This window comes from Mirounga angustirostris, unplaced genomic scaffold (assembly GCF_029215605.1).
Source record: "Mirounga angustirostris isolate CCGP_5_RB_7025 unplaced genomic scaffold, mMirAng1.0.hap1 SCAF_2, whole genome shotgun sequence".
Taxonomy (NCBI): domain Eukaryota; kingdom Metazoa; phylum Chordata; class Mammalia; order Carnivora; family Phocidae; genus Mirounga; species Mirounga angustirostris.
The window spans coordinates 58,760,763-58,786,719 of NW_026991710.1; the positions used below are offsets into that span (position 1 = coordinate 58,760,763).

At 36.9% G+C, this 25,957-nt stretch overlaps 1 long non-coding RNA gene and 1 other non-coding gene across 5 annotated transcripts; one reads left to right on the forward strand and one right to left on the reverse strand.

The window, feature by feature from the left end:
- The first annotated feature begins 1,729 nt into the window (after nt 1-1,729).
- On the forward strand, nt 1,730-1,835 carry LOC123849087 (U6 spliceosomal RNA). The gene has a single exon (XR_006791930.1). It is a non-coding gene; the product is annotated as a U6 spliceosomal RNA (small nuclear RNA).
- Nucleotides 1,836-21,503: 19,668 nt separating this feature from the next.
- On the reverse strand, nt 21,504-25,863 carry LOC129045939 (uncharacterized). Of its 4 annotated transcripts, none has more exons than XR_010409419.1 (4): nt 25,679-25,863; nt 24,928-25,116; nt 24,256-24,338; nt 21,504-21,987 (listed from the first exon to the last, which is right to left on the reverse strand). It is a non-coding gene; the product is annotated as an uncharacterized LOC129045939 (long non-coding RNA). The 4 variants fall into 4 exon arrangements; XR_008506445.2 differs by having other exon boundaries at nt 25,590-25,863; XR_008506444.2 differs by having other exon boundaries at nt 24,928-25,863.
- Between the last annotated feature and the right edge of the window lie 94 nt (nt 25,864-25,957).

Below are 25,957 nucleotides of genomic sequence, written 5' to 3' on the forward strand. Positions count from 1 at the left end.
GCACCTGTGATGCCTCAGGCATAAAGAAGGAGAGAGGAATCACACATTTCCCCATCTCAGACATCACTATCCCTAGATAGAATTTGTGGGGACATCCTTCCCATGGCTGCTAAAATGTGAACTAAAGGGTTATATGGACTAACAAACTGAAGAGTTCATATTGGCCCTTCCTATGTCTGCTGGTCTCAACAAGACCACCTAGAGATTATGGAGCAGTTGTTAAACCACTTCTCTTCCTGTATCAGAGCCTTTAGATGAATACATAGCATCTGAGAGAGAGGGACACCTAGGGTTTGTGAGAACTGTCCAAGGTGGCAAAAAAAGAGGATCCCTTAGGAACTAATCTCTAAGTCAGTACTTATGGTTACCAAAGTTTAAAAACAAATGAAAAAGAGGGAATTTTTCAGTACATAGAAGCTCCAGTTTTTCTTAGTTTTCCAGGCAGACTTCTCTGAAATTTGGGCTATAGTTCAGGACCAGTGATTGGATAGGTCTTAATGGTCATGACAGACTCTCTGATATATCAAAAACCATGGTTGTAGTCACAGGACTACATCTTTCTGGTAGGAGGCTACATAATCCTAGGGAAAGATAGCTGAAATAATCAGCTAAAAGAGAAAGAGACTGATGAAAATCTGTTGACAAGGTTCTCCTCTAGAGGTTGTTCAATGACCAAAGATTATGAATATCTCTGAGACTGTGGCCTTACTATTAAAGACTATTGAAGAGATATTTGGAATATGGAGAAGAGAGGAAAGGAAAGGAAAGGAAAGGGAAAGGAAATGAATGGAAAAAGAAGAGATATGTATGTTAAATCCACCAAAGGACAGGAGAAAACAGAAATCTCTTATGTGCTGATGCTGAAAAAGCTATTTCTGAAGACAGTGGAGAGAGGATTAATGGAGCAAATTCTAGAAGATTAAGTTCACTTAAGAAATATGGGAACAGATGCTAGCTGAAGCTAAGTAAGTCTTCCGTGTAGACATAGATGAACTGAGAATACTGAGTGACCACCCCATCACCCTAATTTTTGGTGGCAGTAACTAAAATTTGGGAGAAGCAAGATAGGGAAGTGGTATTCAAGGTTTAAAATAGGGACAAAAGGAGAAGATTACAAAGACATTCCTGGAATCTCAGCTCATATCTTGGTTATGGACAACAATGTGGTCATGACAGCATGTTGAAATCATGCCTTCCACATTAAAAGCTTTGGGGTTTGCGGCTAGCCAGCATTCCTTCCCCAAGTAGAGTTTACATATCCTCAGTCCTTGAAAGACCAAGGTCCCAGTGGCATTCTTGCATCTCTGCTACCACCATGAGGTAACTGCTACCACCAGAGGAGAATTGCTTGGAACTAAGAAAAGACCTCTCAGAACCAGAGAAGGGCCATAGGGGTAGAAATATATAGAGATATAGTCTCTTAATGGCAAACTAGACTTTGAAGTGCTAAATTCTATTCTCTAACTGATAAGCCTCTATCAATTAGCGAATAAACAGGGTAGAAGAAAGGCAAATTTCTAAGACCTTTTTCTGATTACTATCTGCCCTTCCTATCACTTAAGGTTATAACAATAGCCTTTCCCCTCATACAGTTGGTGATCAATAATGTCTATGAAATAAATGCATTAAATAACAAAAGTAGGTCTTTGTTGTTTGAGTACCGGTGCTTTTCCAATCTAGGGTACATTATGGAGAGATTGAAATTCTTTGATTAAATCGTGAGATTGCAGTACTCACTTCAGCAGTACATAAACTAAATTTGGAACAATACAGAGAAGATTAACATGGCCCCTGTGCAAGAAGGACATGAAATTCATGAAGTATTCCATATTTTTTTTAAGATTTCATTTATTTGACAGAGAGAGAGAGAGCACAAGCAGGGGGAGTGGAAGGCAGAGGGAGAGGGAGAAGCAGTCTCCCAACTGAGCAGGGAGCCCGATGTGGCACTCGATCCCAGGACCCTTGGATCATGACCTGAGCTGAAAGCAGATGCTTAACCGACTGAGCCACCCAGGCGTCCCAGGATTCCATATTTTTTAAAGGGGATTAAGAGTACACTTATCTAGATGAGCACTAAGTAATGTATAGAATTGTTAAATAATTATATCATATACCTGAAATTCATATAATTAGTATAACTAACTGTATGCTAATCATACTTCAATTTTAAAAATGTGATATTGTAACAATAGAAGAATGGATCATATGAATGCTATATCACATGGGAATCCAACATGAACTATAGTAATAGTGACATCGATAGGGCTATTTTTATCCTCTCCAAGGTCCTAGTACATTATCACAAGAGTAGTCTAGTAAAAACCAGTTACCTCACCTACTTTGAGGATCTTTTTTAGAAGACCCCACAAATTGAGTCCAAATAGCTTTTAATTGATGAAAGCTAAATGATCTGTGGATAGTAGAATGTATCAAAGGGGAATTCATGGCTAGGGTTACTGTACTGTCTCTACATGAAATGAATGTTGGCTATTCACAAAGCAAATGACATCGAAACGTTAAATGACTATGGAAGTATTAGAATAAACATTGGATAACTGTTTTATTTAAGATTAGTGACCTAAAGACATCTGTTGTAGAATTGTTGGCTAACAGTTGGTCAGAGAGTTATAGGATCCCACAATCCAAATGCCTTACCAATTGAAAAATAATTCTGAAAAAAAGCACATGAATATCTGTTGAGTATGATACTATTAATTGTCTACCTAAGGCTGGCCAAAAAGCTGTCCCCCATGCCAAGCAAGATGAATTTTTTGGCTTGCTACAAAATTAGTATTTGTAATTAAGATGCTGGGTGCCAGCAGATGATGAAAAATAGGGAAAATCCTCCTTTGTCTCCTCAGTGAAGTTTCTCATGCATTTAAATAGATGTCTCAAGAAATGTTATCAGAAGCCCTTGATAGGTTTCAGCACTTACTGAAAAAAATATCTGTAGTGAGACCCTTTAGAGGAGGTAGGGTAACTCCAGCAATGGACAGTGGCAGTGATGGTGGCTACGTCTTGTTTCGGCTGCAGCAGCTCTCATGAAAGCATCCGCTGCCCAGCATTGCAAGTGTGTAGGAGTAATGCAAACTGTGGTGTTCATGACCATCGAGGGAAGCTTGTGCTGTCTGCACCAGCCTGGTTCTGCTATGTGGTTTTGGACATTTTTCTTGATGTGTATCTTTTTTTTTTTTTTAAGATTTTATTTATTTATTTGAGAGAGAGAGTGAGAGAGAGAAAGAGCACAAGAGGGGGGAGCGGGAGAGGGAGAAGCAGACTCCCTGCTGAGCAGGGAGCCCGGTGCGGGACTCGATCCCGGGACTCCAGGATCATGACCTGAGCCGAAGGCAGTCGCTTAACCAACTGAGCCACCCAGGCGCCCTTGATGTGTATCTTTTGAGACTGGTTCTTTGGCCTTGCTGGAAATTGTATGAACCTCTCAGTATCTTTTTAATGAATGTCTTTTTTTGCTTAAATTGTTATTTGTTATCTGTAACTAATGAGATCATTGCCTCTAGCAAAATATTAGAATCACAGGAGAGTCTGCATGAGGTCTCTTTGAATAGGTCTCTGAAAAGGGCCAGTTTTGTGAAGTTTTTATATATAATGTAAAGCAGATTGCACTCCAGGAAGGGGTGAACAGCAAGAAGTGATAGCTGACAGCACTCTCTAGCCACATCCCACCAAATATGGCCTAAAGACTTTCTCTGGGAAGCAATGTGGCAAAGGGAAAGGTCATGGGCCTTGGAATCAGAAACTACCACTTACAAGATATGTAGCAATATGATTAAGCTATCTGGAACTGTGTTTTCCTTATATGTACACAAAGCATAATAGCATTTGTTTTGCAGGCCTGTTATAGGGATGATAGAAAATCTATATAAAGTACTGAGCCAAAACCTGGAGAGAAGAAGGGATCAGAAATGCAGAAAAAAGGAAACGACTTGAATGTGAGGACAAATACTCTCAGATAGGAGACTACTAAATATTAGAGTCCTTGAGCCACTTTTCTAGACCATGACTTCTTAGCTCTCTCACTAGGTAGGTTCCACAAGTCATTCTTCATTCTGATGTTACTCACACAAGAGCTCCAGCACAGACCACTTCTCTGAGTTTCACACTCCTGTACAACTTCCTCCTTGATACTTCCACTTGGATATGTCACAGGCATTTCAAACTCTATATGTCTTAAAGAGAATTCCTAATTCCACAACCATCTAAACATGTTCCTTCTCCAGTCTTTTGCCTCTCAGTAAATAGTATTACTATACACTCTCTTGTTTCCATCAAACAACTAGGAGTAATTCTTGAACTTTCTTTGCCTGCATCCAATCCATCAGCATGTGGAGAAGGTTGCATCTACAAAGTATATTCATAATCTTCCAACATCTCTACATCTCCATTTGATATCCTCCCCATCCACGTCATCTCTCTCATCTAGGCAAGGGGTTGGCAGACTTCTTCTGTAAAGGACTAGGTGGTAAATATTTTTGCTTTGAAGACTCTATGGTCCCTGTCAAAATTATTCAATACTGTCATTATAGCATGAAAACAGTCATAGGCATGGTGCCTGCAAGTCACCGTTGGCTGTATTTCAATACGACTTCAGTTACAAAAACATGTGGCAGTCTCATGAATTATATAGTTTGCCTACTGTTCACCTAAACTGTTAGAATTGCCTTCTGATCAGCATGGGAGTTTTGACCTGCTCCATCTCCGACCTGGGCCAGTTCACCCCCCCTTAGGCAACCTGGTGGCCCCCCTCTCCCGGGAGGTCACCATATTGATGCCGAACTTAGTGCGGACACCCGATCGGCATAGCGCACCACAGCCCAGAACTCCTGGGCTCAAGCGATCCTCCTGCCTCAGCCTGTGTCCAAATTTTACACTACTGTTTCATGCAGAAGTTAGATGTTTTTTCAAACATAAAACGAGTCATATCTTCTTGCAACATAAAGTCTTTGAAAGACTTTTCACTGGAAATAAAGTATTAGTTCTGTTCCTTGGCCTAGAAATTTTTGTACGATTTGGCTTGTTCATCTTTCTGACCTCACTCACACCGCTCTTCCTCTTTCTAACAAAGTTCTAGCCATCGTCAGCCTTCTTTTAGTTATTAAAACACAAGCTTTTCAGAAACTCTCAGTTTGTTCCCTATAGTTAAGAGTCACTTATGGTTTGCCTCCCTCTCTGTCTGATGGAGGGGCTTGGGGTAGGGGGATGGGGTAACTGGGTAATGGGCATTAAAGAGGGCATTTAATGTAATGAACACTGGTGTTATATGCAACTGATGAATCACTAAATTCTACCCCTGAAACTAATGATACACTATATATGAACTAACTTGAATTAAATAAAATCTAAAACAAAACAAAACAAAACAGATTTATGATGGCCAAACACACACACACACACACACACACATGTGTGTGTGAGCGCGCTCTTTCCTACCTCTGCCCTTACTGTTCTTTCTGTTTGAATCCCTCTTCACTAAGCTGTTTGCAGGTCTCTGTCTTGTGTATGCTTCTGGAGTCAGCTTAAATGTCATCTCTTCATTGACCATTATTTTAATGTAAGCACTCACAGCCCATGTTACTTTTTACCAAGCTATGAAATTACTCTGCCTCCTTCATAGCATCTATTGCATATTGCAATCTCTATCTTGTTTCCTTGACTGTTTTATTTTTACTTTTTTCATTAGATTATAAGTTGGCCACCCTGTTCATCATTGTATATTTAACTCCTAGTGTTCCTAACTCAATGGAAATTTTCAATGAATAGAAATTGAGTATAAGAATGAATGAATTGGATGCTCAGCATCACCCATTGGGGGAATACAAATCAAAACTAAATGAGATATCACCTCACACCTGTCAGAACAGCTAAAATCAACAACACAAGAATGAATGAATGGGAAGAAGACAAAGCTGGGTACAAATATAGAAGAGTCTGAAGAAAAGGAGATGTGAATTGAGGAACTTTCTACCAGAGAGTGAGTAGATCAGGAATTGAAGAGACCAGATCAGGAATTTATTGCTGAGGGGAATAGGAGAAAGAGCTGACCAGGAGAAAATAAAAGCCTTTACATGGCATTGAGTCATCGGAAAGTATTTGGAGAACATGAGGTGCTGTGATCTGACTATATGGTTTTTAAAAATCTGTTTGGCACCTATGATAGGCATTGTTGTTGTTGTTATTACAATACTTGTGAAAAATTTTTCATTGTTATAAAGCTCTATAAGGATATACTCTGAAGCCTTAATGAGAGAAAGGTGCCAGAAAGGACATTATAAGCACTGGTTTGCTAGAGTTTTTTTAAAATTATTTAATGTTTTATGGAGCACCTGGGTGGTGCGTCTGCCTTTGGCTCAGGTCATGATCTCAGGGTTTTGGGATCAAGCTCCTCGGTGGGCTTCCCGCTCAGTGGGGAGTCTGCTTCTCCCTCTCTCTTTGCCCCTCCCCCCTGCTCATGCTCTCTGTCTCTCCAATAAATAAATAAAATCTTTAAAAACAAATAAATAAAATTATTTAATGTCTTAAAAGAGGACTTCTTAAACCTAGTGTGCACAAGGATCTTCTGGAGAGCTTGTTAAAATACAAATTCCTAGCAATCATCCCACCACCTCAATTCTGATTCAGTAGTGCAAGGACAGGATCCCAAAATATTTTTTATTTATTTTTTATTAGGATATACTTCATATGCCAGAAAGTTCATCCTTTTATTTCATTTTATTTTTAGTTTCAAGTTTTTATTTAAATTCCAGTTAGTTAACACATAATGTAATATTAGTTTCAAGAGTAGAATTTAGTGATTCATCACTTACATACAATGCCCAGTGCTCATCACAAGTGCCATCACCTATATAACCCATCCCCCTACACCTCCCCTCTGGTAACCATCAGTTTGTTCTCTATAGTTAAGAGTCTGTTTCTCAGTTTGCCTCTCTTTTTTTTCCCTTTGCTCATTTGTTTTGTTTCCTAAATTCCACATATGAGTGAAATCATATGCTCTTGCACCGTTGGTGGGAAAGCAAACTGTGCAGCCACTCTGCAGAACAGTATGGAGGTTCCTCAAAAAGTTAAAAATAGAAATCCCCTACCATCCAGCAATTGAACTCCTAGGTATTTATCCAAAGGATACAAAAATACTAATTCAAGGAGATACATGCATCCCAATGTTTATAGCAACATTATCAACAATAGCCAAATTATGGAAACAGCCCAAATGTCCATCGACTGATGAATAGATAAAGAAGTTGTGGTGTATATATGTATATATAATGGAATATTACTCAGCCATAGAAAAAGAATGAAATCTTGCCACTTGCAATGACATGGATGGAGCTAGAGAGTATTATGCTAAGCAAAATAAGTCAATCAGAGAAAGACAAAGGCTGTTTGTATATTTTCTTTGAAGAAACATGCATTCTAATACTTTGTCCATTTTTAACTGGGTTGTCTTTTTAATATTGAGTCATAAGGGTTCTTCATATATTCTGGATACTAGATGCTTATCATATATATGATAAGCAAATATTTCCTACCATTATGTGGATTCCCCTTTCACTTTCTTTATAATGTCCTGGGACAAAAGTCTTTTATTTTGATTAAATATAATTTATCTATTTTTTCTCTGGTTCTTTGTTCTTTTGGTGTCATACCTAAGAAACCATTATTTAATTGAAGGTCATGAAGACTAACATCTTTGACATTTATATTTTCACCTAAGAAGCTATAGTTTTAGCACTTTTATTTATGTCTTTGATTCATTTTGAGTTATTTTTTGTATATGAGGTAAGGTAGATGTCCCTTCATTCTTTTGTATGTGCGTGCATATCCAGTTGTCCACCACCGTTTGTTGAAAAGACTTTCTTCCCCCATTTAATTGTCATGGCCCCTTTGTTGAAAATCAGTTGATCATAAATGTACGGATTTATTTCTGGACTCTCAATTTTATTTCATTGATCTATGTATCTACCTTTAAGCACATAACCTTGATTACTATGGCTTTGTAGTAAGTTATGAAATTGGGAAAGATGAGTTCTCCAACTGGTTCTTTTTCAAGATTGCTTTACCTATTCTGGGTCTCTTGCATTTCTATATGAATTTCAAGATCAGCTTGTCAGTTAGACAGTCTTTTTAGCTCCTCAAAACCTGTGGTCATAATGCAAGGATGTCTGTTTGCTTATAAGGATATGTTTTTTTGTTGTTGTTTTGAGATTTGTTTGTGGTTAGACATATAAGGTTTTAGGGTAATTGATAAAGGACCCTGGGATACCATTGCCGGACTCTAAACAACTCCTTAGTTTTAATTCTAATATGAATTTTAAGGATCTATAAATTCATTATATCAGGATAAAGAGGAATAAGAGTTTATGGATTTTTTCCCCCAAAATAAATCAGCTCATGACCCAACATTCCAGAATCTCTTCCTTGAGAAAAACAACAGCAAATGTTTTCAAGGAGAATATGTCCAGTATAGAATATGTCAAGTATGAACTGACAGCAATTTTCTCTCTTACCTGTGTCTTTTACCAGAGCAAAGGTAAACACAGATGGGCAAAGGTATTTGGCGATCCTACTGATTATTACTTCAACATATTCTGTAAGTCAGATGATGGCAAAAAGGATGCTAAAGAACTTTCTCAGTAAAAAAAATATTCTCAAAAAAATACAGGATGAAAGAATCTGAGCCAAAATAATACAGGGAAGAACAAGAGAAAAGCATTTAAGAAGGATAAAACAAAACAAAACAAAACAAAACAACAGTCATTCTAGGCAAACCAAAACTTTAGAAAAATAAATCAGGACTAATTTTTCCCTAGAAGTATTATCTTTTATTCTAACCGTATTACTTTACAAGTTAATAATCCAGGAAGAGAAGGGAATCTAAAACTGGGATGAGTCCAGGTTTGATTGGTTGATTGATTGATTGGCCCAAAATGGCAGAAGACAGCCAGTACAAATGTGAGACATGTCTATTGAATATAAAACCAGAGAGATTTAATTAGACCTTGCCAGTTATATTGTGTACATTTAAGTCAAAGTTAAGGATTATTAGAGTCAGCTATTGCAATCTTGTAACAGGTTTATGCAATGGGATAATATTTTGAAATATTAACTAATGTGTTCCCCTTCTATCTGCCAACAGCAGCAAAGTGAGCAGATTCTACCGAACATTGTCAGTCCTGGGGAGTCACATGGAACTTACCCTAAAACCTGCAAATCATCCATCTCCAGTCAAATGAGCCCTGTATATCACCTTTGTTGAAAAATTATATGCCTTTTTCTGGTAGCCACCATTGAAGTCATACCCTTTGCATCATCCAGTATGTCATTCATTGAGCATCATGAAGTAATCATGACTATCTATTCATCTAAACTTTACTCAGCTTCTTTCTAAAACACGCCATGTGGACAACCCATTTTTCAAGGTCCCATCTATATATAATCTCAAGATAAAAAGTGAAATACTTCTAGAGGGTTAATGGTAGTATATAAAGGAAAGCCTGAACATGTACTAGGGCAGAAATAGTTATTTAAATAGAAACTAATTCTCCTCCTATCCCAAGCCACAAGACTGGTGACACGCAAAGCTACACACAAATATGTACTAATCTTTTATACTTGAAATGTTCCCAATAATTCTGCCATGGGCTTTCTTTCTGGTTTTTGTGTGTTTGTTTGTTTTTGAGATTTGGTTAGAAGTTATGGCTACCTACAGATATTTGATATGGCATAGAGATTCTAGATGCTCGATTCAATATATAGGTAAAGGAAGGAAGATATTTTAAAAAGCTAAAAATAGAAAGGAAGCATGAAAATTGGTCAATGCTATGGACCATAACCACTGCACTCGTCACTGAGTGTATGTAGACCCAAGTGCAGCAGGCCAGTCCTTAGTAAAACTCAGTAGTTGTAGCCTGAACACTTACAGAAGTTGAGGAGTCCTAAGCAGGCATAAAATAGCTGACTATGGAAAAATTTCACTCTTCTTAGTCATGACGTGGTATGCCATATAATCTATGTACATTGCAAGAAGAAAAAATGAAATGCACATATAATGAAAATCTCTTGCTAGTGACAGAACTGAAGTTAACAAATTTTAAGGCAAGAAAATGAGACATTCCCCCTAGAAGCTTCTGCACAGACTTGAGAGACAAAAAGGCTAAAGTGGGCAAAGAAAAAGGAGTACTTAATGTTTAGGTGCACTCCCAGATGAATGAATGAAATTAACTTTCTGAACCCATGAAGTTACTTGGTAAGACTCATCCTGAAATACTTTCTTACTTAACTTTACCACCACACAGCAATATTATCAATAACATTTAACACTATTTAGCTCCTTACACTTTATAAAAAGGTTTCCAGTTCTTTCTTTCATGGCCATGATGGAAAAACTGGTACTAAACTTGCCCTTCTGCCAAAAACAATTAAAAACTAACAAGAATTATTAGGTAATAGCTTTCAGGCATTGCACAATAGGCAGTGAAGAATCATAATCATTGAGAGAAGGGAAACAGATGGTGTGAACCCTTCAATAATTCTGTCATTCTGTGTTAGGGGATCTTTAATCTGCAAGGACAAGGAACCCAAATAGAGCTCAAGCAGAGTGGATTCCTGAATTAGCTGCAATTGGTGGGGCAGAGAACTGGGGAAATAGAGTACTACAGTGCCCTGGCCAAAGGTAGGTACAGGGTGAGCCTCCAAGACTTAGAAAATATGGACTGCTGTGTGACTGTGAGCTGGATAGTGCCTCCTGAGGTCATGTAGTGCTAGGAATGGTGCAACTCTGGTCTAGAAAGAGTAGAGACCTTATTGAATATCTCCATTATTCATGTGAGACGACAAAAACCTATAATGTGTGTAAAGGACATATCCTAGGATTAAATACAAAAACAAATAGAAAAATAACCCATCTTGCAAGGACCAAAATAATCTACCAATACTGAGGTACTTTCCAGAAAAAAGCCAATACCCTTTAAAAGAAAACAACATTATTCCAACTCCTGACAGTGTTACATATACAATGTTCTGCATGTAATCAAATATGACTAGACATATGAAGAAGCAGAAAAATATGACAAAAGTAAAAAAGAAAGAGATCATTTATTTATTTAAAGATTTTATTTATTTATTTGAGAGAGAGAGAGCATGAGGGGGGGAAGGTCAGAGGGAGAAGCAGACTCCTCACTGAGCAGGGAGCCCGATGCGGGACTCGATCTCGGGACCCCAGGATCATGACCTGAGCCGAAGGCTGTCGCTTAACCAACTGAGCCACCCAGGCGCCCGAGAAAGAGATCATTTAAATTAGACCCAAGGTAAAGTGGATGTTGGAATTGGCATACAAGGATTTTAGAGCAACTATTATGAACATTTTCAAGAATTTAAAAAATAATATAATCATGAGTGAATAAGACATATTAATCAGAAAATGGCAACTATAAAAATGGAAATTTTAGAACTAAAAAATGCAACATTAGAAATAACTTCACTAAAAAAAATAACTTCAGTGAATAGGCATGAAAATTAGAACATAGATCCAAAAAAACCCTTATAATTAGTAAACAAAAAACATGGTAGGCTTAAAATTAGCCACATCAATAATTACATTAATGTAAAGTGACTGAAACTGATAATTTTTTTTTAAAGATTTATTTATTGGACAGAGAGACACAGTGAGAGAGGGAACACAAGCAGGGGGAGTGGGAGAGGGAGAAGCAGGCTTCCCGTGGAGCAGGGAGCCCGATGTGGGGCTCGATCCCAGGACCCCGGGACCACGACCTGAGCTGAAGGCAGATGCTTAATGACTGAGCTACCCAGGTGCCCCGAAACTGATAATATTTTAAGGAAAATTCTGTAGAAGTTGCATGTGCCCTAGAGAAAACTGCCAATCTTCCATGATTGGTAGCTTATTTCCTCCTTGATATTTGTATGCTAAGATTGCAAGTACGGAGGGGTGCCTGGCTGCTTCAGTTGGTGGAGCATGCAACTCTTGATCTTCGGGTTGTAAGTTCGAGTCCTATATCAGGTGTAGAGATTACTTAAAAAAAATTTTTTTTTAGATCTGATTTATTTATTTGAGAGAGAGAATGAGAGAGAGAGAGAGAGAGAGAGAGCATGAGAAGGGGGAGGGTCAGAGGGAGAAGCAGACTCCCTGCCGAGCAGGGAGCCTGATGCGGGACTCGATCCCGGGACTCCAGGATCATGACCTGAGCCAAAGGCAGTGGCTTAACCAACTGAGCCACCCAGGCGCCCACTTAAAAATTTTTTTAAAAAATTCCAATAAATAGGCAGAACTTGTGATGAGCACTTGGTGTTGTATATAAGTGATGATGCAACAAGTAATCCTATGAAGCTTAGAGTGGCATTATTAATATTAACCAAAACAACTTCAAGAAAAGGAGTTTTTCACACTGAAATATCAGAGATAAAAAAGAGAACATTTCATAATGATAAAGGGTCAATTCATCAAGAAAACATAACAATCCAAAATATGTATGTGCCTAATACAAAGCTTTAAATTACATGAAAAAAAAAAAAAACCCTTAACTTCAACACAGAGATTTTAATATCAGACGTTTTCAACAACCCTATCAATCAACTTCACCTACTTGAAAGGGAATAAGGAAATTGTATCCATTCTCACTATTTCAACATTACATTATGCTGGAGGTTTTAGCCAGTGCAATAAGGCAAGGAAAAGAAATAAAGGCATAAAAGATTGGACAAAAAGAAGTAAAACTGTCTTTATTTACAGATTAAATAAACTTTTGTGTGGAAAACTGTAATAAAACAATCAACAAAATGAACATATGGAATGGAAGAGAATACTTGCAAACCATGTATCAGATAAGGAGTTAATATCCAAAATATGTAAGGAACTCATATAACTCAATAACAATCAAACAAAAATCAAATAATCTAATATAAAAATAAGTGGAGGACTTGAATAAACATTTTTCCAAAGAAGACATACAAATGTCCAACAGGTACATGAAAAGCCATTCAATATCACTCTAATCATCAGGGAAATGCAAATCAAAACCACAATGAGATTATCACTGCATGCCTGTTAGAATGGCTATTATCAAAAACACAAGAAATAACAAGTGTTAGCAAGGATCTGGAGAAAAGGAAACTTTTTTTTTCACTGTTAAAGGGAATGAAAATTGGTACAGCTGCTAAGGAAAACAGTATGGAGGTTCCTCAAAAAATTAAAAATATAACTACCATATGATCCAGCAATCACACTTCTGTCAAGGAAATGAAATCACTACCTCAAAGAGATATTTGTACAACACATGCTCATTGCAGCATTATTCACAATAACCAAGATGTGAAAACAACTTGTGTTCATTGACAGACAAATGAATAAAGAAAATGTGGTATATATGTATATATACAATGGGATGTTATCTAACTATTAAAAAGGAAGCAATCCTTCCATTTGCAACAACATGGATGGACCTTGAGAAAATTATGCTAAGTGAAATAAATCAGACAAAGACAAATACTGTATGATATCACTTATATGTGTAATCTACAAAAAACCAAACTCATAGAAACAGAGAGTAGAATGGCGGTTGTCAGGGGCTAAGGGGTGGAGGGAGTGGGAGGATGTCGGCCAAAGGGTACAAACTTCCAGTTATAAGATAAATATCATTGGGGGATCTAATACAGGAAAGAGAGAGAGAGAAGTAGAGAGAGAGAGTGAGAGATATTTGCTAGAATTAATAAGTGAAGGTAGTAAGATTTCAGGATATAAAGTCAACATATTAAAGTTTTATTTCTGTATTCTAGCAGGAAATAATTGGAAATAAAACATTTAAAATATCATTTATAATAGTATCAAATTGTAAATTACTTAAGAATAAATTTAACACACAATGAATCATGGAACACTACATCAAAAACTAATGATATACTGTATGGTGACTAACATAATAAAATAAAATTAATTAATTGCTAAATAAATTGCATAGAAAAAAAGAATAAATTTAAGAACTCTCTCTTTTCCCCTCTATGTTTATTTCTTTTGTTTCTTAAATTCCACATATGAGTGAAATCATATGGTATTTGTTTTTCTCTGACTGGCTTATTTTGCTTAGCATAATATACTCTAGCTCTATCCACATCATTGCAAATGGCAAGATTTCATTCTTTTTTGTAGCTGAGTAATATTCCATTGTATATGTATACCACAACTTCTTTATCCATTCATCAGTTGGTGGACATTTGGGCTCTTTCCATAATCTGGCTATTGTTGATAATGCTGCTATAAACATTGGGATACATGTGTCCCTTTGAATCAATATGTTTGTATCCTTTGGGTAAATACCTACTGGTGCAGTTGCTGGATCATAGGGGAGTTCTATTTTTAACTATTTGAGGAAACTCAGTACTGTTTTTCAGAGTGGCTACATCAGTGTGCATTCCCACCAATAGTGCAAGAGCATATGATTTCACTTATATGTGGAATTTAAGAAACTAGACAATTAGCTAAGGGAAGAGAGAAAGAGAGGCAAACCAAGAAACAGAGTCAACTATAGAGAACAAATGGGGTTGCTGGAGGGGAGGCGGGTGGGGATGGGCTAAATGGGTGATGGGTATTAAGGAGGGCACTTGTGATGAACACTGGGTGTTATATGTAAGTGATGAATCACTAAAGCCTACCCCTGAAACTAATATTACACTATATGTTAACTAGCTAGAATTTAAATAAACCTGAAACAAAGAAAGAATAACTTTAAAAAAAGATATAAAAAAATTCTACACTGTAAATTATAAAACATAGCACACAGAAAAAAAGATCCAAATAAGTGGAAAGATATTTATTCTGTGTTCATAAATTAGAAGACTTAAAACTGTGGAAATGAAAATTCTCCCCAAATTGATATACAGACTCAGTGCAATATCAAACAAAAATCCCAGCAAGCTCTTTTTTGAGAAATTGGCACATGCCTTACATCACTTATATAGATAAGCAAAGGAATTATCACAGCCTATGCAATTTTGAAAAAGAAGAACAAAATTGGAGGAATCACACTATCTGATTTCAAGACTTATAAAGTTATATTAATGAGGACGCTGTGTATAAGAAAAGATAAATAGATCCATGAAACCAAATAAAGTACAGCAATAGACACACATATATACCATTGACTGAAGTTTTATAATGGCTTCTAGGAAAGCCTATAGGAAAAGATTTCAAAGATTTTTGCTAGAATTAATGGATATCTCTATGGAAACAAATATAAAGCAATGAAACACAACCACTACTTTGAATGATTCATAAAAACTTAACTTGAGGGGCGCCTGGGTGGCTCAGACGGTTAAGCGACTGCCTTCGGCTCAGGTCACGATCCCAGTGTCCTGGGATCAAGTCCCGCATCGGGGTCCCTGCTCAGCGGGGAGTCTGCTTCTCCCTCTGCCTCTCCCCCTGCTTGTGTTCCCTCTCTCACTGTGTCTCTCTCTGTCAAATGAATAAATAAAATCTTAAAAAAACCAAAAAACAAAACTTAATTTGACACAGTTCATATACCTAAACACAAAAGCTAAAACTGTAAAGCTTCTAGAATCAAACACAAGAGAATATATTTCAACCTTGGGGTAGACAACAATTTCTTAGAGGGAACTTTAAAAATTCATCATAAAAGAAAAAATTGGCAAATTGAACTTCATTAGAATTTAAAACTTCTGTTCCTCAAAGAGACTCTTAAGAAAACAAAAATTCAAACTATAAGCTGGAAAAAAATCACAATACATTTATCTATCAAGTAAAGGACTTGTAACTAGAATATATAATGAACTTCTACAAATCAATAGTAGAAAGACAAACCAATTTAAAACAAAATAGGCAAAAGATTGAAAATATACTTCACCAATGAAGATTTACAAATAGCAAAGCACATGGAAAGGTGTTGTAAAATAGCAATTAAAAGCACAATTATTTACCAATAAACACCTAACCGAAGCTAAAATTTTAAAAAGATGGGTGATGAAGACATAGGATAATCACAGCACTCTTACTTTGCTGGTGAAAATACAATAATTTGGAAGTTTCTTGTAAAGTTAAATATATACATGTCTCATGGTCTAGCAATTCCAGGCTTACATACTTATCCAAAAGAAATGAAAATATCTATTTTATTTATTTCTGTGTAAAAGAGTTATCCCAAAACTTAGTGACTTCAAACAATAACTGTTGATTGTCTCAGGTTTATCTGGGTTGACTGAACTCATCTGGGTGGTCCTTTGGCTCTGGGTGGCTAGAGTTGCAGTCCTTGGGAAACCTGACTGGGCTGGCATGTACAACATGATCATTCACATGACTGTCAGTTGGTGCTGACTCTTAGCTGGGAGCTCAGCTGAGGAAATCAGCTGGTGTGCCTGGGGTCTCTTTCATATGGTCTCTGCATAGAACTTAGGATTCTCACAGCACAGCAGTTGGGTTCCAAGAAGGAGGGTTCCAAACCAACAGAGGTAGAAGCAGCGGATACACTTTCAGAAGTTACACAGTATCATTTCTGTCAAATTATATTGATCAAAACCAGTCACAGAAACAGTTCAGATTCAGATAGATGCCACATTTCAATGAGAAGAAAGGGAATACATTTATGGCTATCTTTATCCCACAATGCACAAAAATATTTTATAATGTTTTTAGCTGCTTTCTTCCTAATAGTCAAATTGCTAACCCAAAACTGGAAAAGATCCAAATGTCCATCCACAAACGAATGGATAAACAAATTTTGGCAACTTTGTACAATTGAATACTTCATGTCAATTACTCAAGGAATATCCTACTAAATAAAAAGGAGTGTGGTATTAATATTCACAGTAACGTGGATGAATCTCACAGATACTAAGTTTAGCAAAAGACACCAAAGAGTACAAGAGAGTACATATTGGATAATTCCCTTTACATAAATTTCAAGTGTAGACAAAACTACAAATCAGAATAGCAGTTTTTTTCTGGAAAAGAGAGATTGAATAAATAAGCACAGATCTTCTGAGAGGATGAAAATGTTCTCTATCTTGATTAATCATTTACATTTTCCAAAATTCATTGACCCACATGCTTAAGATATATGCATTTCACTGTGCAAATTTTATCTCAATTAAAAGCATAAAAATAAAAAATATTTTTAAAAGTTTTCATAACTATTGTTCCTCTCGATAGTTTTATGAAGAAAAAAAGGTATTGGTACTTTCATTTAAAGAAGTGATAAGTTAAGTTTACACAAAAAGTTAGTGGCATAGAAATAGCATCCAAATAGGGAAATGATTAATGAATGGCTGAAAAAACATCTTTTTTCTTTTTAGAATTTAATTTTTAAGATGTTAAAATTGGCTTTGTTTTTAGAGCAGTTTTAGGTTCACAGCAAAATTGAGAAGAAGGTATAGAGATTTGCTATGTATCCCCTGCCCTGACATATGCATAGCCTCCTCTGTTATCAACATCCCCCACCAGAATGGTGCATTTGTTACAATTGCTGAACCTACATGGATGCATCATTATCATCCAGAGTCCAAGGTTTACACTAGTGTTTATTCTTGGTGTAGTACATTCTATGGGTTTGGACAAATGTAGAATGGCAGGTATCAACCATTACAATATCACACGGAATAGTTTCACTGCTTTAAATATCCTCTGTGCTCCTTCTCCCTAGCCCCTAAACCTTAGCACCACTGATCTTTTTACTGTCTCCATAGTTTTGCCTTTTCTAGAATGTCATACAGTTGGAATTGTATGGCTTTTCAGATTGGGTTAAATATGCATTTAAACTTCCTCCATGTCTTTCTCAGCACTGAATAATATTCCATTGTCTGGATGTACCACAGTTTATTTATCTGTTGACCTAATGAAGGGCATCTAGCTTGCTTCCAAGTTTTGGCAATTATGAATAAAGCTGTTTTAAACACCCATTTACAGATTTATGTGCAGACATAGTTTTCAGCTCCTTTGGGTAAATACCAAAGAACATGACTGTTGAGCTGTATGTTTAGTTTTATAAGAAACTGACATTTTGCATTCCCAACAGCAGTGTATGAGAGTTTCTGTTACTCCACATCCTCACCAGCAATTGGTGTTATCAGTATTCTAGATTTTGGTCATTCTAATATATGCATAGTGATATATCATTGTTTTTTTAATTTGCATTTCCCTGTTGACATATGTGCACCATCTTTTCATATGTTTATTTGCCATCTGTATACATATATTTTTAGTGAGGCATCTATTAAGGTCTTTGTATGATTTTTAAATCATATTATTTTTGTTCTTATTGTTGAGTTTTAAGCATTTTTTGTATATTTTGGACAACAGTACTTTATCAGATATGTCTTTTACCAATATTTAATCCTGGTCTGGTCTTTTCCTTCTCTTGGTAGTGTCTTTTGCAGAACAGAAAATTTTAATGTTAATAAAGTTCAACTTACCAATTTTTTCCTTCACCAATTGTACTGCCTAAATTTACATTATGATTTTATTTTCAAACATTCATAGAAAGCTAATTGGAAACACTTCATATCAAACTTTCATAACTTTAATTTATTACAAACAACTAATTTGTACCTAATCATAATATGAGAGAAACCAGCTTTGTTTTTTTCCTAATACATTAGTGACTACTATTTTTCTCTTTTCTATGACATAATGCCTGGTCATAGCATTCACCGGTCTGGTTCTCAAATTTAAATTAGGGAAAAATAAAAGCTGTTTCCAAGGTACAGTCAGTTCCAAAGAAAATGACTTGCAGTCTGATTTACTAATGCTGAATTTTTTGGAAACCAAAATGATTCAAAGCAAAGTAATTTACTCAAGTGGTTTTGTCAATTTACTCCCCAGGGGAAGCCATGCTTTAAAATCCCAACTGGTTAGTATGCTACTCATAGCCCAGCTTTAGCCAGAATTTCTAGGATTTTGTGATTTTTGCTTTGGTATTACAACACCTCTTATGTCAGTAGGATCAATTTCTCAATTCTTAAAAAAAAAAAAAATTCATTAACTGTGGCCAAGGAGATGAGGTTTTTTGCTGTTTTTTTTTTTTTGCAAATTTTTAATTAAATGTTTTTAAATTGAAGTTTAATTTTTGACACACAATGTTACATTAGTTTCCAGTATACAACATATTGATTTGACAACTGTATACATTAGTCTATGCTCACCACAAGTGCAGCTATCATCTATCACCATACAATGCTATTACAATATTATTGACTACACTCCCTATGCATTTTCACCTTCCATCCCCATCACTTATTCATTCCGTAACTAGAAGCCTATGCCTCCCACTTCCTTCACCTATTTTGCCCATCCCCACACCCCCTCTTATGGCAATGTTTCAAAAATGCATAAAAGTAGTTATTCACTGAGAATTCATAATCAGATTTACAAAAAAATTTGTGGCAAGAAATCAACTATAAGATACGTTCTATTCTTATTTTTCTCTTGATCTTTATATAGACAACAGAAATTTATTCTCACAGCTCTGGACACTGCTGGGAAGTTCGAGTTCAAGGTGTTGGCAGGTTCAGTGTCTGGTGAAAACCTGTTTCCTGGTTCATAGATGGCACTTTCTTGCTGTGTCTTCATTTGGTAGGAAGGGGTGTGGGACTTCAGTGGGGGCTCTTTTGTAAGGGCACTAATCACATTCATGAGAGATCTGCCCTCATGACTTAATTACTTCCTAAAGGCCTGGCCTCCTAATACAATCATACTGGGTGTTAGGATTTCAACATATGAATCTGGAGAGGGGAGCACAAACATTTGGACCATAGCATTGTTGTTGTTGTTGGTGGTGGTGGTGGTGGTGGTCGTGGTGGTGGTGTGTGTGTGTGTGTTTGACTTTTACGTCAAGATGAACATCATTTTAGATACATGTCAAATGATGAGTCTTGTTATTTGTTCAAGTGATGACAAGGGAGGCCAACAGAGGGTTTTGATTATCTTCAAAGTATATAAACCACAAACATACAAATACATCACAATTATTCCTATTAAAGCAGCAATCAATGAGGTTCTAATATATATTAAATGAGAATGAAAGATATTGTGGCTCATGAAGAAGCGGATATTCTCTTAAATTAGAAAAGTATGAAGGTAATGGTAGTCAAAAAACAGTATAGTAAATGACCATTGTTAAGTACAGCATTTGAAGTCTAATTTTCATAAAGGACTTCTGCAGTATCAGATAAATGACTTCTCAAAAAACTTATTTAAAATAGTTAACCCCGAAAAAGATTTTTGTTGTTGTTTTGCTGAGCCCAGACCCAATTTCTGAAGAAAGTAATGAATGCTTCCTATTTCTGAGAAGCCCAGGGCTTTTGGAAATATAGATTTATTTGGAAAATAAGATTTAATCCTCGTCTTTGTATCTTCTCTTGTCAACAAAACATCTTGCAGCCTTTGCACAGATGAACAAAAATAACTAGCTACCCTATCCACCCAGGAGGTGGCAAGATAAAGTCCATCTATGGTTACTTGGAGCCTTGCTCAGTTTGAACCCAATTAAGGATCATTGATTTACTCCTTTCTCAAGTAGACTTAATCTGAAATGGGCAGCAAGGAAAATTAGAGAATGGACAAGAGAAGGGAAAACATTTCTGATATTTCACAGTACAGTTGGGGCAACTTTGAAGTAAAGTTGTTCCCTACATAATACTGTTTCTTCATCGGACTGCCAATCCAATGTGGAAGGAGAGAGACTGCATGGATGTTGTAAAGCTAACCCATAAGGAGCTGGCTTTTTCCTTTTCTTTTGCATACAAGCAAGTAACTCTATCCTCTACTTAAACTCTTACTGATCAGTAAATTCTTTTACTGATATCTTTGTTGCGCCTAACCTGACAATTGTATGTTTACATCTTTCATTACTGTAATCATATAGCATTTCTTAAAAATAATGTAATATAAATTGAAACTTAGAAGAATATTTAAAAGGCCTAGGTCATATACTTAATCACACAATTAAAGGCCTCTTTGATTTGTTGGAAGAGATCAATTTCAAATAATAGTACCACACCATTAACATTCAATACAGTATGACTTAACCAGAACTTTTCCTTATCATTTATCTCCGACAATCTCTAAGTCCCAGAAAAATTTTATTTGGTTGATACTGTAGTTGTATAATCTTTTTCTTTTAATATCAAATATCCTGCTGGTTTCTGAACATTCTTTTGAATAGTTCAAATTCCAAAGACTGAAAATATCATTTGAACTGTCCCTAAGAATAACCATGAAATAATTTTCAACACGGGGGAAAGCTAATTCAAAATTGAGGAGTTCAAATGATTAATGGCAGCAAACCACCCTATTCTCTTCTCCTTGACTTTAAGGTCCACTTGTAATTCAGAGAACATTGCAAAATAAAAAGTTATCATTATCTGTCATTAAATGTTCATAGACTGTTACTGAGCTGGGAATATAAGGAGGCTATGTGAGAAATAGAAGACGTTACCACTGATTTTATTTTTTTAAGTTTTTATTTAAATTTCAGTTAGTTAACATACACTATAATATTAGTTTCAGGTGTACAATATAGTGATTCAACATTTCCATCACCCCTCATTTTAAAGAGTTTATAATTGACTGGAGAGAGACAAATGCAAAATTAAGGAATAAATAAACTCTGTCTCATGAGACAGTTTTCACAAGTACATTAGATATTCAAAGACTGAAGATAAAAAGAATACATAACAATTGGCTTTGCCAGAATAAACCTTCTCCGGGAAGACAGGACCTCACACTGGTCTTGAAGAGAGGAATTTGGAAAGCAGGTGACAGTTTCAGGCTGGTTAATCTGGAAATCTCTTGGCTATTTGACATCAGTGTTGCCTCAAAGGCCAGGAATACACAGACTGGGGATTTCAACAGCTTAAAATATGTTTGTTTCTTCAGTTTGTTTTGCAATACAAGTGGTTAACCAGATATGGAGAGCCATGGGGTATTTGCTAGTGACTGTGAAGAATATAGTGTGTAATCTGAAAAACATTAAAATTTTTTTGTGAAAAGAAAAAATAAACAAATGGGATTACGTTAAACTAAAAAGCTTCTGCACAGCAAAAGAAGTCATCATCAACCTACTGGATGGGAGATGATTTTTGCAAATCATATACCTGATAAGTGATTAATATCCAATATATATAAAGAACTCATACAATTCAAAAGCAAACAGAAAACAACCTAATGAAAAAATAGGGAGGGGTTTTGAACAAAGAAGACATACAGATAGCCAATAGACACATGAAAAGATGCTCAACATCACTCATCATCAGAGAAATGCAAATCAAAACTATAATTAGATATCATCTCACACCTGTTAGAATAGCTATTATCAAAAAGACAAGGAATAACTAGCATTGGAGAGGATGTGGTGAAAAAGGCACACTCGTGTATTGTTGGTAGGAATGTAAAATGGTGCAGCCATTATGAAAAACAATATGGCAATTCCTTAAAAAATTAAGAATAGAACTACCATATGATCTGGCTATTCCATTTCTTGGTATTTATCTGAAGAATACAAAAATGCTGATTCAAAGGGATATATACACCCCTAGGTTCATTATTTACAATAGGCAAGAAATGGAAACAGTCTAAACATCCATCAGTGAGTGAATGGATAAAGATGTGGTGTGTGCACATATATATGGAATAATGACGGAATATTACTCAGCTCTAAAAAAGAATAAAGTCTTGCTGTTTGTAACAGCATAGATGAACCTTGGACCTTAAAAGTATTATGCTAAGTAAATTAGGTCAGCCAGAGAACAACAAATACCATATGATTTCACTTATATGTAGAATCTAAAAAAAAAAACTAAACAAATGAACAAACAAAATGAAACAAAAACAAACTCATAGATACAGACAACAGACTGGTGGTTACCAGAGTGGAAGAGAGGAGGGGGTGAGCAAAATGGGTGAAGGGTGTCAATTATATGGTGATGGATGGTATCTAGACTTCTAGTGGTGATCACTTTGTAGTGTACAGATACCGAATTATAATGAATTAAATGTTGTACACCCGGAACTTACATAATATCATGGACCAATTTTACCCAATTAAAAAAATTCTTGTGACAGATTCTCTAGTGCTTCACTTCTAGTCGTTGCTTTTCTACTTAACTCTCTGGCCTTACTGTTATGATTTTTAAAAATTTTATTATTATTATTATTATTATTTGCTTAGCCCAGACCAAATGGATGGTTCTATTTCTGAGAAGCCCAGGGCTTTTGGAAACATGTAAGACTTTAATTCTCAACTTCTTATTTCCTGTGTATCATCCCCTGTCAACAGGAGAAGCTGCTCCTAAAATGAGGATAGGAGAATTTTTCTTATCTGCTTCAAAGAATCGATATGAGGCTCAAAAGATAATGAGCATGAAAGTGTTTCGGAAGCCACAAACCATTAAGAATGTTTTAATTCCTATTACATTAGTCTGTGGTATTATGACTAAAATTCGATTGCTTCTGACAAACAAGTCAGTCTTTCAGGCTATGAGGATGTCAATGTCATTTTGTGGATTGTTTGATTATATTTAGGGACAAAAATAATGCAGTGCCTTTCTCCACTACCTAGACAGAGTGCAGGTAAGGCAAATAGCCTCCCTTTAAAAGAAACAACTACTTTTAAAGAACCCTGCCTCCTATGGTACTTGGTGCTGTCATTCTCAACATCAGGGAGTCTTTGGACCATCCACATTCCTAGCTGTCTTTGCAGAAGGCCCACACCAGTGATGCCTGGACAGGAGCTAGGCATGGGCAGTGGGCCAGAATGATTCCAATGAGAACCCAGGTTAAGTTACACACCGTTTCCTGGTTAGGTTGGGCAACCCAACAGCCTACATCTCCTGGGGACTTTCTATTACCTGCCCGCCAGGTGAAGAAATTTTTTTTGCCTTATATTCTGTAAATAATCCATGGCAAATTGATTCAGAATGCAAACCAGTGAAACACGCACATCTATAAGAATGTCAGGAGGAACTGGAAATCATGTCTCATGACCCTTCTCTGATCTTACCATTTAGTGCCAAAATAACCCATAAGTTCATTTATATTTAAATAGGTTATTTGGAACTGATCTAAACACACACACACATACACACCCCTAAATAACCTATGTCATGAAGCTTTTTTTTCAAGGTCTTATTATATTGTGGTTTACTTGCTGCGGTTAAGCTGAATTTAACTGCCCAAGATTTTTAGTCACGTTTTTGAAGTTTTGTTTTATTCACATCAGTGAGGCTTACCTTTTGTCTTTAGATGCATTCTAATCTCTAAAAAGTCAATATAATAAATCTGTAGGCAGGTTGTTTTCCCAGATTACCACTCCCTAGAAGGATGAAGGATTATATTAGCTGAGTCAGGTATGATGCTGATGGTATCAGGAAGCTGTGCAGAACAGAAAACTTCCCATTTAGCTTCCCCAAAAGTGAGGCCAAACCTCCCAGTCTTCGTCAATTTCTCAAGTTTCCTTTCAGACCCAAAGTTCTAAAGGTTTATGAGACCTCCTCCTTGTTCACCAATGGAGGTGATGTTCTGCCAAGGAAGCTATGTGGAGGAGTCAATAAAATTCCCCAGGGTCTTCGGGGACAAGGAAAGCAATTCTTTCCATGACTGGCTTCCAGTTGCTGTCATGTCTACCCATTGCCTTTGCTGGCCTACTGTGAGGACAAGGGTATTGAGAACAATCCAGAAGAGGATTTAGTTAGAGTTCCATGAACGAAAGCCCATGTGTCATTCCAATATCATACTCATGCCTTCCACAGAGTTAGACATGTGAAAGACCTACCTTTAAAACTTCAGCATTCTATTTCCACAGTTGAGAGAGAGAGAAGAGAGAGGGTGAGGAAGCTGGAAGCTACCTCACCCCTTTTCCAGCTACCTCACCCCTCAACTTCAGGGGGCAGCTCTGAGCTCACCTGGATTCAAACAGACCTGTGGATTAAAGCAGCCACTGATCATGATGCTGAATCACTCCAGAAGCTTGTGGTTCTTCTCTCCCACGAAGTTGAGCGAAACCAGAGTTGGTGCTGTCTTGCTGCCACATGGATTCAAATCCCCACACCAAACTTCCAGAAGAGCTCCTCAAAGTCATCAGCCTCCCACAGCTTGTCAGAATTGGGTCAATTACACACCTGGCCAGAGTCTGGAGCCATCGCTGGAACAGGCTCAGCTGGGACTCCGCTTTAGTCTGCACTCACCGCACCCCATCATATCCCCTCCCCCCAGAAAAGACCCACCTCTTCCAATTCACCAGTGTATTGAACTGCCGAAAGCAAGGCATCATCTTACAGGGCAAATTGCTTAGTGATTTTTGAAGATTTTGGAAGACCACCCGGCCACGCCAATGCTTGCTAAGCTACAAGGACAGCATTTCCAGTTAGCAGAATTGATTTGGGAGTCCCTTCCTGCCACCGGCTTCAAGCGGGAATAGAGATATTTTCATCAAAGTATCTTGGCCTCTAAAGCTAGCCGAAATCCAAAGAATCAGAAATTAATTCGAGTCAGAAACCTAGAATGACCTGCCTGCAAGCCGAAGAGGAAGGCCTTTCTGTTTAGTGCAATTTTAATCACAGCTTACTTTCCTGAATGATGATGATGATGATGATGATGATGATGATGATGATGATAAATTAGAAAGATCGTTCATAAATTTTTCTAAAGTCAAACCTGGCAGTTTGGTTCCAGTTTTCCTCCTTAGATGGGAACGAGGGGATTCTCCCAAAGGGCTCCGTCCCCAGGAGAAGCCGGCCTTCGCTAGCCCTGGCTGGCTTAGGGGACGAAATCCCTGCAGCAACCAGCTGAGGAGGAGGCAGCTCCTCCCAGTCACCCTCCTCCTCAACTCCCTCTGCTCAGCCCCCCTCCACCCATTGCTCCCCTTCCCGCCCCGCCCCCCTTCATCCAGGGAATTTCCCGAGCATCCCAACGCTTGAGTTTCCTGCCCGGGGG